Below are 15,919 nucleotides of genomic sequence, written 5' to 3'. Positions count from 1 at the left end.
AAAGCCTAAGCAGATGGAGAAAGATTTAAAGTGAATGAGTTTGGTTCATCCCACAATTATTGGAGTCCAGTGTTGATAATAATTGAATCCTTACAGCTATTAAAATAGCTTTTGGTAATGATAAATAAAGCTAAAATTAAATATAAATGATAGATAAAAATAGTAAAAAAAAATATGGAAATTGTTCTATCTAAAACTTTAATAAAAATAAACACTTCATATTTTAATATTATTAAATATAATTTATTAAAGCTTTATAAAAACTAATATTTTCTGAATTGTATAGCTGTTGAATATTTTTATGGAAGATAAACATTTTTTTTTTAAATCAGACTTTTGTTAATCAAGGATGCACTAAATTAATGAAACAGGAGAGTAAAGATATTTATAATGTAAAAAAAGATTTCTACTTAAAATAAATGCTCTTCTTCTGAACTTTCAACTCATCTGTGAATCCTGAAAAATAAAATGCATCACAGTTTCCACAGAAATATTAATGTGTTCAACATTGCTAATAATCAGAAATGTTTCTTGAGCAGTAAATCATCATATTATTCTGATTTCTGAAGATCATGTGACACTGAAGACTGGAGGAATGATGCTGAAAATACAGCGGAACATCACAGAAATACATTACACTTTAACACAGATTCACACAGAAAACAGATGTTTTACATTAGAATAATATTTCACTATTTTTACAGTATTTTTGATCAAATAAATGCACCTCCGGTGAACAGAACAGATTTCTTTCAGAAACATTACAGATGTTTGACCTGTATCTGCACATGAATGACCTCCTGCTCACTAATCTTTTTTCAAGAGTGACTTCACCTTTAAAGCACATAACTATCATGTCTAATTACACAGAGTTCATCCGTCTGCTCGTTTAGTTAATGAGTTTAATAGAGAGTATTTTGGTTTGTTGGTCTGTGTTTCCTGATATTGCCATGGTGTTTATCGTCTGTGATATGAGACTGCTGCTTCAGACACAAACACTCATTCTGCTCTGATGTGGTGATCGTTCATTCAGAAACTTCACTCCAGAATCCATTTCCAGTGAAAAATAAAGGAATCCACACCGAGTCATAAAGGACATAACCCTGTTGTCTCAAAGCTGTTAAACAGCAGCCTAAGACAATATTGTTTGTTCTGTTCTGGTCAACAGCGCTGTCGAGTTTTAGCCATAAACCAACTTAATGCATTTCTGGGAAAACAATGTGATACACCTGGAGAAATATTTCTGCATTATTTCAGAATTCATTTCTGTGCTTCTGGCTTTATATTTCACAATTCTGAGTTTATTGTATAAATTTCACATTTTTGACTTTATATCTCGTACTACATACTTCTCACAATTCTGAATATATTTTAGAATTTTTCTTACAATTCTGACTTTAAAAATCATTATTCTGAGTTAAAATTTCGCATTTCTGACTTTATATCTCTTTATACAGACTTCTTTCTTAAGTTTCTTTCGTAAAATAATAACTTTACATTTTTGAATTCTGAATTTTTTTCTTACAATTCTTACTTTATATTGTAGAATTCTGACTTGTTTCTTGCAATTCTGATTAAATTTTACAATTTACTTCTTTCTTACAATGCTGACTTTGTATTTCGCAATTCTGAATTTTCCTTGCAGATCTGACTTTATATTTGTCATGGGGTGTATAAGTGACAGTCTTCCTTCATCGTAAATGACATGAGGATTCACGATAGTATCATTGGGTGGGAAAGTCAGTACACTCTGTCTATTTCTGAAGAGGTTGTAACTCTGCAACTGTGGCTGGAGGCATTATCCTGTGAGAGAAGAGGAGTGTTTTGGATGTGGAATTGCAGTGCAGAGCTTGTTTATATCTATAATAGAGTTTGAATCCACCGGGGTTTTCGTCTGGGCCCGCACGCTGCCTTAATGTTTGGGGTTTGAGAATGCAGTGCTGGTTATTTTCTTCACGTGTGCAGTTGAGTGTTTTGCAGTGCATGCACGAGTGGAGGGAATTTGCTGATTGTGTGGTACCCAACCGAACAGATCTTTGACATTACTGAACTCATACTGAATCCATACTGATCCACGCTGCCTACCAGTTTATGCTGAAGTCCTGTTGAGCCATGGATCAAGCCACATCCTCGCTACTGCACCCAGTCCTGTATTCAGGAAGGAAGAGTGAACAAACTGCACCCATACTGACCCGTCCCGCTCACCAGTTTATGCTGAAGTCTCGCTGGTCCATCTAGTCGACACGACCTGTCGACGCAAGAGGGCCGGTTGGCCTGACCTCTCTCCCTGATATTGCCTTTTAATCAAATAAATATTATTTATAACTTGGGATTTATGTTATTCTGTTGTCCATGGGTGGCGGGGTAGCTCCTCGGGGGGGGGGGGGGGGGGGGGGGGTCAAGTACATATGGCCTGTGACATATTTTTTTAATTCAGACGTTTTTCTTGCATTTCTGATTTTATTTTTCATAATTATGTCTATGTCTCACAATTTTGATTTCTTTCTGACAATTTAGTTTATATTTTGCAATTGTGAATGTAAATATATTTGTGAAATTTGACAGTTTATTTGTGTGTATACCCATCCATACAGCGGCTGAGACAGGTCAGAATCCATTCGTCTGCTCTGGAGTTCAGTCCGGTCACCTGCGGTCAGAGACTCAGTCAGGAGAACAGAATCTAAACAGAGTAGTTCTCTGACCACAGACACACACTTACTGTACACACCGATGACACGTCACCCTCACGAGAACACTAGAGTCTCACTGACCGCAAAAACACTGCAACACATCGTGACACAGCCACTTTCACTAACACACTCATACAGGACGAACAACACACACTCTGATTCATCTGATGAACACCTCGACTGATGAAGATTATCATGAAAAGACTTCAGGTCACTGCTTCAGAATCAAGCAGATAGAAAGAAAGAAAGAAAGAAAGCTGCTTTGAAATCATCAAGATGGATAGAAAATGAATGAATGAATAAAATACTTAAAATTATTAGGATAAATAAATATATAAATAAATCTGCAGTTTCCTTTCCACTGAAGCAGTATAACTTTATTGTAGTTCAGTCTGTGAGAAAGGTAAAGTAATTACTATTGTAAATAAATACCACACACACACACACACACACACACACGCGCGCATGCACACACACAGACAGACACGCACACACACACACACACACACACACACACACACACACAGACAGACACACACACACACACAGTAAATAACCCTGCTGTAATCACCTGTGAGATTCTTACAGCAGAATCATTAGCACATGCTTCACATTTAGACGCTACTATAATGGGGAAAAAAATCGAATTACGTAACTTACAAGAGTCCGAATGTTTTTACTGCATTTTAAATAGAATTAATTATACAAAATGGATAGTTAAATTGACAATTATGTATAAACACTGGAAAGTTGCAGCGTTTCCAAACATGATTCATTACATTTCAACGGGTTTCTGTCACTGTGCATCAACTCTGCAGTAAAATCAACATCATGATGAACACAGATCCATTCGTTCAAACTGAATACACATAAACCAACAAAAGCTACTGGGGTTAATAAATCAGCTAATTCCATAACGTCGTTCCGGAACACCTTTAACTCGGCTAGGAGGATTCCTGTCATTCCCAGTTGCCGACAAATCCCAGTTCAAGGTTCTGATTTCCCTGCTTATTCAACGGATTGTTTTTCCCTGGATTCTCTTCGTCGTCTGCGGATGTTCCTGTCCATATCAGCAGCTCACATCCATCAGGAAACTCTTCTGCAGTAAGTCAGTCTCAGATCATTTAGTTTTGAATTTGCAACTTTACAGATCTTCTTCATGCAACGTTCGTTAAAGGTTACAAATGTTTCTTAGAAAGTTCAGTTACACTTTATTTTAAGGTGTCATTGTTACAGTGTAATTAAACATTTAAGTCTTGAGTGATGTTCATTAACTACATCTACTTACAATATGGTAAGGGTTAGCGTCAGAGTTTGGCTTAGGGCTACTTGCATGTAATTAGATATAATTAATTGTTATTATAATCGTAGATACGTGTAACATCTAACAAAGACACCTTAAAATAAATTGTTACCAAATGCTCATCAAATGGAAATAACATCATGATGTCATTCTAAGAATGTGAGAATGAAATAAAATGCTTAGTGTCCATAATATCTCAGTTGAGTTCTTCAGCAGTGGAGAAGCAAAGCGGCGCTCAACAGAAAACACATGCTCAGATTGCCGTATAAACTGAGAAAAGAAGCGTCTGAATGGAAGCAGATGCAGTTACATAACAGATGGACTGTGGTTTGCTTTCAGAGCTCATCAGAATGACAAAGAAGTGCTGGACTGAGCTGCTGACCAGCTCTGATGGACCAAACACGTGTGGCATTTCTCTCATAGCTCAATCCTGGAGAGACTCAGAGCTGTGTCATGAAGAGACGAAACTGCATTCACTACATTCATCTGCATATTAGTTTACTAGAGGAAGAGACTTGTGTGAGTGTTGATGGACTGGTTCATCAGATCGTGTGCTGATTTTCATCTGCTGGTCCAGAAAACACACTGAAGGACCCCAATCACGTCTACAGACCACAAGATCTCCAGAGGACGTCTGTTATCTCACAGGCCGGTGTTTTTGGCTGGAGAACATTGGATCTTCAGTTCTGGAGGCGTTTGATCTAAAGCCTTGAGTGAATCCCTGCATGACTCACAGGAAACCAGGTCAGATAAACCTCAGACGGCCAGCGACTTCACTTCCTGTGCCGGAGAAGAGCCTCCGAAGATACGCCACCGCTCCAGACGGTTATAATCACTTATAAACAGGAGATTTCTCAAACTTGCCAGCTAGTTCGTTTTCATTCAGTACTAAGATGACTAAAACTAAAATAATTAATAAACAATAAAAATACCTTAAAACTAAAACTATGTTAAAAACTGAAATTAAAACCAAAGAAATTCTACTTGAAAGAAAATAAATAATCGTCAGTCAATCAATCAGGAGATGCTCTCTAGTCTCACATTGTTGTAAGCACCGACTTCTTTCTGTTTAAAGGTCATTTTTGTTCCTCTGTTCATCTCTAGCATCACAGATATGCCGCAGAAATGATGTTTTGATGAGAGAGTTTTTTCCAGGCAGTGAGATGTAAACACACGAGCACATGCTGCGGTCTGATTCACGTTTATCTTTCCCAGCGGAACGTCTCCGACCGTCACAAACACAGCAGAACCTCCGACACACAATCCAGAGAAGAAGCTGCTGCCGTGGAGAAAACAAGAACTAAAACATCTGTTGCTGGGTATAAGAACTGGATGATTTTGGCAGCATTCACTCAAAATCTAAAGGGCAGAAGTTCAGATCATTGAAGCCCGCGATCAATTAGCTCCAGAAACAAAGAAAACAGGTTTAGTCCAAAGCCAGAACATTAAACAGCATTTTTCAGGAGGATAAACATCTTCACAGCACAACATGAGGGTTAAAGCCAGTATGAAACTGAAAATTATATTATGTTATTGTGAACTATCATACCTTTATCTAACCTTTTATTTAAATGTCAAAAATCCAGCAGAATGATGGAGTGAGTTTAAACTCCGCCCCTTTCTTACACTCCACTACAATCTCTCATTCTGATCCGCCTCGACTTCTGTGAGCCACACCCACATCTTAACGTCCAATCAGCAGCCAACGAAAATGACCAAGCCCCGCCCTACATTTGGGATAATCCGTTTCACAGTGATAAACTAAATAAACACTCCCATAGAATTGTATTCACTAAAAACAGGGATTCTTCAGGTTTGGTGAAGGTAAATGTAAGACTTTTAAAGATCTTTTAAGACCAGTTATAACAAATAAAATTAAATGGAACAAAATATGCATTAGCAATACTTAAAAAAAATAAATATTAAAACATTAATTTAGCCAAAAATGAATAAATATTTGAACTTTTATGATCGAAATGAATAAATATCTGCCAATCAACTTAATTTAAACACGTTTTCATCCAACACTGACAGATAATTGTTCTTGTTTTAGTTAGATTGCATCTTAATTTTCTTGATTTAAGAATGCTTAGATATTTGTATTGAAAGACAAAAGTACTGATGTAAAAATTGGTTAGGGTCAGGGTTATTTGTTTGCCATGCACGCAACATTTAAAGCATTTCACTTGGTGCTCTTTTTTTATGAATAAAGGCCTTTTGAGGCATTTTTCAAATAAGTCCTTGAAGAAAGAGATTTACTGATTTTACATCAGCTCCAGCCGTTCTCCAGACGACTCTCTGCCATGTGAAACAGAGTTTTATTAAATAAATTCTATAATGTGAATCAGTCCTCTTCTGTGAACGTTTCTCCTGCTGATCTGCGTTAACCACAGCTATGTTTGTGTTGCGTAACACACGTAGAGTTAATGTGCAGCGGATGTCCGTCACAGCAGAAAACACTTTAATTTTAAATCAGCCCAACCAGCTCCCTCATCACTAAAATCAGTTGTGCTTTTTAAAAGTTGCTAAGATAAAAACTTTACTATTTTTGTCTATATTTTTACATTCCAATAAATAAATGGTTTTCTTGCTCGATTGATGAATGATTTTTGTTGCAATGCATTTTGTTATAATGAAGGTTATTTAGGGGTCATTCACAGAATGCATTTTTGCATTGCACTTCACTGATTTTGTAAATGCAAACCATAACTGTGTTGTTTTTATAACTAAAATATTAGAATAATTTAATAGTTTTTTATTTATAGGATTTAATTTTAAAATGTTCTGTTTCCATTTTAGTTTTAGTTAAAGATTTTAGTAATTTTGTCGAGTGTTAATGTTATTCATTTTAAAAATCTGATGATTAAATTTTTTTTTTCATTTTTAATTCATCATGTGTCTTTTGCAACAGTTTTATAAAATGTGTTTCACTCGAGCTAAAAGACTTTAAGTATAACCGCATTTTAAATTAGCAAGTAGTTTAGATAATACTTAAAACCTTTACAGAATAATGCATTATAAAAGTATTCATAATGTACATTGTAATGCATTTTATCTTTTCATACATATTTGTAAATGCATTATAACATGAAGGTTTGTTTTAATGTTTTAACGCATTATACTTTCCAAAGGTGTGACTGAACGACTAAGTAGTATAATGCGCATAATAACTGTGGTTAAAAATATTCAGAGGATGTATTACAAGATATAATTAACTTATTAATATATTTTATAATGCATTATATATAAAGGCTTTAAGTAAGGTTTGTTAACCTAATGTTTAGGTTTATGAAATAGACTTCAGTGGAAAAGAGAGGATATGAACAGGCCCGAAGTTCCAGCTACACACAGTTATAAACATGCTTCAGTTTTCAAAAACTGATTGTGCAAACATGAATGTTTCTTCAGACTGGGAAAAACAATCATCCAACAAAGCAGAACCTCAGTAGTTTTTCCATCTTTCTCCCACGAGCACAGATATATCGCTCGCTCAATTATGATGCCGTTCCAGCTCAGAGATGATTCTGAGTTTTCCCAGAGAACCGTAACAACACATTTAACTGATTGTAATCTGTACCGTATGACCTTTCTTATACACTATATCCAGACATTATAAATGAGCTCATGAGACGAACTACAGGATAAAAGAGGAAGAATCTTTCTAGTTTCCTTTCATTAAAGTGTAAGTGGAGAATTCTGAGAAGAAAAAAAAACTTACAGTCCTTATAAATAGATAAAGCACAATAAAATAAACACATATTTTCTTTCCATTAGTCTGAAAGATATCAAAGCTTGTATCTGCCACGGGATAAAATAAATAATAAGATAACTGTGATTTGTTTATTTCAAAATTAAGACATTTTATCAGGCAGTTCTGGGAAAAACGTCTGAATTTTCTGTTATGAACTCTGCTAAAGTAAGAAAAATAACATTAGAATTGTGAGATATAATGTCAGATTTGCGAAAAATAACATCAGTATTGTGAAATATAAAGTCAGTATTGTGAAATATAAAGTCTGAATTGCGAAATATAAACTCAGAATTGCGAAATATAAACTCAGTATTGCGAAATATAAAGTCATAATTGCGAAAAATAAACTCATAATTGCGAAATATAAACTCATTATTGCGAAAAATAAACTCATAATTGCGAAATATAAACTCAGTATTGCGAAATATAAACTCATAATTGCGAAATATAAAGTCAGTATTGCGAAAAACAAAGTCTGAATTGCGAAATATAAAGTCTGAATTGCGAAATATAAAGTCTGAATTGCGAAATATAAACTCAGAATTGCGAAATATAAACTCAGAATTGCGAAATATAAACTCAGAATTGCGAAATATAAACTCATAATTGTGAAAAATAAACTCATAATTGCGAAATATAAACTCAGTATTGCGAAATAAAAACTCAGTATTGCGAAAAATAAACTCATAATTGCGAAATATAAACTCAGTATTGCGAAATATAAACTCATATTTGCGAAATATAAAGTCAGTATTGCGAAATACAAATTCTGAATTGCGAAAAATAAACTCATAATTGCGAAATATAAACTCAGTATTGCGAAATATAAACTCATATTTGCGAAATATAAACTCAGTATTGCGAAATATAAACTCATAATTGCGAAAAATAAACTCATAATTGGGAAATATAAACTCAGTATTGCGAAATATAAACTCATATTTGCGAAATATAAACTCATAATTGCGAAATATAAACTCATAATTGCGAAAAATAAACTCATAATTGCGAAATATAAACTCATAATTGCAAAATATAAACTCAGTATTGCGAAATATAAACTCATATTTGCGAAATATAAAGTCAGTATTGCGAAATACAAAGTCTGAATTGCAAAATATAAAATCAGAATTGCAAAATATAACGTCATATTTGCGAAAAATAACATCAGAATTGCAAAAAATAACGTCAGAATTGCGAAATATAAAGCCAGAATTGTGAGATATAACATCAAAATTGCGAAAAATAACATTAGAATTGCGAAAAATAACATCAGAATTGCAAGATATAAAGTCAGAATTGTGAGATATAAGGTAATTCTGAGATTATATACCGCAATTCTATGTTTTTTTTTCTTCTCACAATTGTGGTAAAACAGTCCAAACTGAGATAATTATTTATTTATTTTTTAAATCCTGTTGTGAAAACAAGCTTCCCAGAAGTTACTGGAAAAACAAATACAGACAGCAGCCATCAGTGAATTACACCGTGAACACATTCAGGCCTTCAAACGATGACTCCAGGGAGAAACAGAAAAACACTCAATGCTCTCGTGCTTCACAGATTCATTCGGCTTATGAATATGAGACACGGGTGTGGGGTCACTGTCAGTGAACTTAGAAGGTAGGGTCAAAGGTCAAGAGGACGTGGGGGTCAGGATCTTCTTTTTTTTTTAAGTTTCCGTTGTGCTGCTATGGATGTGCTGAGAACTCACAGGTGTCATGAGGTCAAAGCTAGGAAAACAACAGGCCAGACGTTTAAGCGTGAAATACTTTAAAACACACAAATACCAGTAAAGGGCCTGACCTAAAAAAAAATCAACAACTTTAAATCCGTAATCAATCATGTTTAACATAAATATTTCTGAGTCGATTTAGAGGTTTGTGCTTCCCTCCAGTGGTCAGCGCTCAAACTGCTAACAAGTTCACTAAAAAACATGAAAACAATACAATGAGTTGACAGAGATGAAAAAGCATGATTTTTCAACACCACAGATCTGTTATTCAAAGTTTAAGTTATGATCAAACAGAACACCCAGATTTCTAGCAAATTGTGTTACATATGGGACTAGAGAGCCACAGTTAACGTTATTTCTGAATTATTTCAGTTTTATTTTCTTGGAAATTTAGAAAATGACTTGAGCCAAGCTTTATGTTCTTTTAAACAGACCAACAATGGTTGTAAGCCATTTTTTTATTATGCTTAAAGGAAAATAGATCTGAGTTTCATCAGCATATAGATGAAAGGATACTTTATATTTGCTAAAAATGAAAGACAGAGGTATCATATACAGGGTGAACAAAACCGGGCCAAGGGTTGATCCTTGTGGATCTCCACAATTAAGAGCTATACTAGAGGAGCTCTGATGACCAATTCGAACACCAAAACATTTGTTGGTGAGATAAGAACAGAACCACTGTAAAAAAACAAAGGCCCTTCAGGTTCATATCTTCAGGTGAGTCAACAGGACATTATGGTCAACCAAAACAAAGGCAGCACTCAGATCTAATAAAACTAAAGCCATGGATTTCAAAGAATCAGTTTCTGTAAAAATATCACCTGAGACTCTAAAAAGGGTGGAGAGCCAGATTGAAACATCTAATGAACAGAATTAACAGTATATATATATATATATATATATATATATATATATATATATATATATATATATATATATATATATATATATATATATATATAATTAAATTTATGCATTTTGCAGACGCTTTTATTCAAAACGACTTACATTGCATTCAGGATAACAATTTTCTCCTAATATGTGTTCCCTGGGATATTTGAATATATATAAATTTATTTAAATATAAAACTTTTCTGCAGATTCCTTTGAGGTTAAAATGGTCTCATCTCATCCAGATGTTCAGTAGACTGTCATCTGTTGATGGTTAATCTACAAACATCAGACTGATGGCACTAAACATCTGTTAACATCTCACTACACATGTCACATCCTCATCATGTCAGTCGTTCAGCTCTTGTTCCGCAGAATCAAATATATATGTGGCTTTGATTTGATGTCCCAGAATCAAACCAATCTTTGACTGGATGTTCTCTTCTGTCTGCAGTGAGAGCTGAGGAACATTAGCTGCATCGATCCATCTGTTCCCACAGATACCAAAACACTCACGGTTTCTTTTTAAATACTGTCCTGTTACAATACAACACTGCCCATGTGCTTTTGAGAGAATCTCAGGGAAACAACCCCAAAATTAAAAGAAAACAGCTATTAATTATTTTTTTATTAAAGAAAATGAATCTATTTTAGGGCAATTCATTTTTTCTATTTTTATTTTTTTAAGATTTACATATTTAACCCTCATAATGCATTTAGCTCCATTTTGACCTGGAAGAGATATATAAACATTTCTAAAAAAAAAAAAAAAAAAAAAAAAAAAAAAGCATAGTTTTTAGCAATGGAACGAAAATTTTCAAATGCTTTATGACCCTAAAAATACCCCCAGATATTTTCCAATAATTTTTTAAAGAGATATAAAACATATTTGTGTTTGGGTCATTTTTGACCCGAGTATCTGGAGTACCATTAGTGTCAAAATTACGTTTTGTAAAATGATCTATGAAGTAAAAAAAAAAAACTAAACTGTAAAGTATATTTCACTTTTTCTCCATGTATCACACTTTTGGACTGAATTTTGTTGATAAACATGAATATGCATATCTATGGTTTAACCATTACAGCATGAAAAAAATTATAATTTTATTTAATTACGTAAGTAAAATGAATTAATTTAGTTTGAAAGCTTTTCAGAGTAATATGTTTTTTTATTTTATTATGTTCGAAATATATGTGTAAATTCCATAAATTTTGACTGTTTTTAAGCTATAAAGTTATAAATTCAAATAAATTTAATTAAATTCTATTCATGCCACTGGGGTTAATACTGATAATTATATGTTCTATAATCTATATTTGCTTATCAGATACAATATGGTTTTATTTGAAAAATAAATTTAAAATGTATTATAAAATAACAATTATCCAGGTCCTATCAGACTTGTATGTGAAAACAATCTAGAGATTCTGAATGCATAATGACGCTTAAACACAACTGGGGGAAGCGCGTTCTACATTATAATGTCCCAAAGCAACCAAAATCCTAAATTAGACTTGTTTTGTCCATGCTAAATATAATAATTTTATCTTTCTTTTGGTTTTGGTGTAGATCTGTCTGGTTAAGTGAGCTGCTGAGCTCTTTCCCATTTCTCTGTGTCTTTTGGATCTGATGATGTTGTTTAGATGTCAGCGGTTCTTGAGCAAATCCAGATGTACGATTAAAATGACTCACGTCAAGAAAAGTTTCTCTAAAATGTTCTGAATCTCCACTGTGGAACACATTCTTTTGTTCCAGACGGCAGCAGCTGCGTTTTCATACTGGAGACCTCTGATTTCTGCACTCTGTAACCTGGTTAAAATCTCCTGAGGACCCACCTACCCGAAGACATTAAGTTCAGATCAGGTTTAGGTTATCAGCAGGTTATATTCACTTACTAAGCCAGGTCATGGTGTCCAGGACGGGTCATATATGGGATGTAAGCAGTGATGGACTGGATCTGCTTCATGAACTCATCATCAGTCCAGCTGTAATCCTGATTACACACACACACACTCTCTCTCTCTCTCTCTCTCTCTCTCTCTCTCTCACACACACACACACACACACACACACACAATCTTAACAATTATTGTTGTGTATTTTTGTCATTTTTTATGTTCTGTTTTTTTTTTATATGTCTATATAGTTTTCATTATTTATTTTATTTGTTTATTTTGCCTTGACAAAAACATAAGTGATGTAATAAAATAACAATACTTATAGAAATTACAAAAACAAAGAACAATATAATGAGACTGTAATTATATTGAACATACATTTATGAATGGAGACTGAAACTGAACATAGCATGTGTGTGATTGATATTCTCCTAGAAGAGTGACACACACACACATTGCCTGAATTGACCCATCACAGAGTAAACACAAAGTTCAGATTTCGTTCCACTAACCCACTGTGACATCTGTCCCATCAGAGAAGTTTTGTGTTTGAGGGAATAAAAGGAATTAATTAATAGAATCATGAATCAGTAGAGTCAATCAATAGAGTTATGAATCTGTATTGTCCCTCAGTAGAGTCATAAAAACAGTAGAGTCAATCAAGAGTCAGTAGAGTCACTTCAGTAGAGCCACTCAATAGAGTCACGAATCTGTAGACACCAGTGCTGGGAAAGTTCACTTTCTACATGAACTAGTTCAAAGTTCAATTCACAAATTTTAAAATGAACTAGTTCAGTTCATAGGTCAAACTACAAAATTTTGAACTAAGTTCACAGTTCCAAAAATGAACTAGGTCATAGTTCTTTTTTTCCATATGTTGCTTCGAACTATTATTTTTCAAAATTATTGCAACAGCCCATATAGAATCACAGACAGCAATTATTTAATCAGTTTTAATAATGAAGCTATGCGTCAGATTTCATCTTCATATCCAATTTTGAATCCTTATCCAACCAGGGTTTACATTAGCATTGAGGGGACAGCACTTCCCCCTTGTTGCTTTAATGCTTTGTCTCCCATTCTCACCGACCTTGTCATAAACATAATAAAATTATTTTAAATGGTCATACGCCTTCTTGCTACATGCTGCTGTCGCCTCCATGCCTTTTTTTTTTTTTTTGATGACGCGTCACGCATGCGGCGGGCGGCGGTGCGACACTGGTGGCTGGTGTTGCCAGATTGGGTGTTTTTCCGCTACATATTAAGACCCGTTTACGGTGTGTTTTAGCCGGGTTTTCTCCTGGAAGGCTCTATAGAAATCTGACACCCTATTGAACGAAGTTGACCTTAGAGAGCGTGCCGTTCACAGACACCAGAATGAACGAGTTGACAGTAACGTTCATCAGGCAGTAATACAGCACATTCAGTTCGCATTCGCCTAAAATATGAACGAGTTCATGAACTATCCTTCAATGAACGCGTTCAGGCACAACCAAGGGCGTAATTTTGGGTCTACCATTGGGGGGGGTTAAACTCGCGGCATATTTATTAATTTATTGAATAATTTTCTTCTGTAAAAGGTAACATGCTAATTTGCATAATTTAATTATGCAACCCCCCCCCCCCCCCCAAAAAAAAAAAAAAAAAAAAAACAGGTGACTGTATTGGAGCAAACAGCAACTTAAGTTACAATTCAGTGACATTGGCCCTACACAGTCCCTGGCACCCTCTGGCTTTACTTCACAGTAAATGAACATCTAGCCAGCCAACTCCGGTCAACAAAACAAATCATCATGCCATTCCCCACTTCGGAGGTAGGAAAGGGTTCCAAGCACCACCTGTCCCCAATCACACCAACAAAATGTTGATAAAGCTTTAAGTTTAACTGTTAAAATTACTTTTATTAACATCACATTTTAAAAACTTAACATCAAATAACAGCATTAAAAACGTTCAAATAGAGAAAATGAAATTGCAATTACATTATCACTTTGCATGAAATAAGACTCAAAAGTAGATTAAAATAATAATAATTGTGTTTGCATTTAGCCTCTGATAACATCAAATTCAGAAACTGAGAAAATACAAGTGTGGACTGACGTTAACCTAAGTTGTGCTTTGATTCATTTTGTCACTTTGCAAACTCCATGCAAAAAGAACATAAATAAAAATAATATATAATAATAATAATCTCATATTGAACCAGCGGTGGTAAATTCCTAATAATGTATTTTATGTATTTTAATAAGATAGATAACGTTACCGTTGTGCATACAGCTCAACTAACGCGATCGTCATGAAGGTGTTTGAACAACAAAATACATCCACTTGCACATATTCGACAATCGGAATATCAGATACATCCTGCTATAGCTAACAAATTTGTGAAATTTTGAATAAAAAAGGAAATAGAAGATCATGATTCATTCAGCGCTAATGTGGCTGCGGTGTGACAAGCAATGAATGACGCGTCTCCATGGGAACCATAAAGCGATACTACGATCAATAACGGTCGCCTTGAAAAACGTTTAAACTTATGTATGAAATGGTTAAGTAAGGCTTACATTTAAACGTGTCTTTGTTTTGTTTTGAGTGTATGGTCAATAAATAAAGGAATTAAAAAGATAGGCACAAAACCTGTTTGTCATGTCTCTATTCCCCACACTTTGAGAAACGCTCAGCTAATTTAACAGCTAATTTAGCAAAAGGGGTACCTTCGTTTGGTCAGGATTTTTCTTTTCTTTTTTTTTTTTTGCTGGTGTCAGTGAAAAATCAGTGAAAAATCTTTGTCTGGCTGCCTTTCAGTGTCCTTTTCATCTTTTCGTCAGCTTACTCCAACCACTCATCCCATCGACTGTGCATAATAGTGAACAAACTTGGTAGAGAAAGCCGGTTGGGTAATACCAAGTAGTCGGTGCGGGGGGCGGGGGGTACATTACAGATTATTTAAAATATGATATCTTTCTTGCTGGCAAATCAAATTAAACGAACAAAAGTATTCATTCGGAATATTTCATATTTGTTTTAATCTGAATGATGTGATGATATTGGGGGGTTATATTAGTTAGATCAGATTTTTTGGGGGGTCATGACCCCCGTAACCCCCCTGCAAATTACGCGCATGGGCACAACACTGGTAGTCACTCAATAGAGTCAGTAGAGTCAGTCGAGTCACTCAATAGAGTCATGAATCCGTCGGATCAATCAATATAGTCATGAATCAGTAGATTCACTCAATAGAGTTATGAATCAGTAGATTCACTCAATAGAGTTATGAATCAGTAGATTCACTCAATAGAGTTATGAATCAGTAGATTCACTCAATAGAGTTATGAATCAGTAGATTCACTCAATAGAGTTATGAATCAGTAGATTCACTCAATAGAGTCATGAATCAGTAGATTCACTCAATAGAGTTATGAATCAGTAGATTCACTCAATAGAGTTATGAATCAGTAGATTCACTCAATAGAGTTATGAATCAGTAGATTCACTCAATAGAGTCATGAATCCGTCGGATCAATCAATATAGTCATGAATCAGTAGATTCACTCAATAGAGTTATGAATCAGTAGATTCACTCAATAGAGTTATGAATCAGTAGATTCACTCAATAGAGTTATGAATCAGTAGATTCACTCAATAGA

Source organism: Carassius gibelio, chromosome B17 (genome assembly GCF_023724105.1).
Source record: "Carassius gibelio isolate Cgi1373 ecotype wild population from Czech Republic chromosome B17, carGib1.2-hapl.c, whole genome shotgun sequence".
In the NCBI taxonomy this organism is placed as follows: domain Eukaryota; kingdom Metazoa; phylum Chordata; class Actinopteri; order Cypriniformes; family Cyprinidae; genus Carassius; species Carassius gibelio.
Note: the sequence above shows the minus strand (reverse complement) of the source record.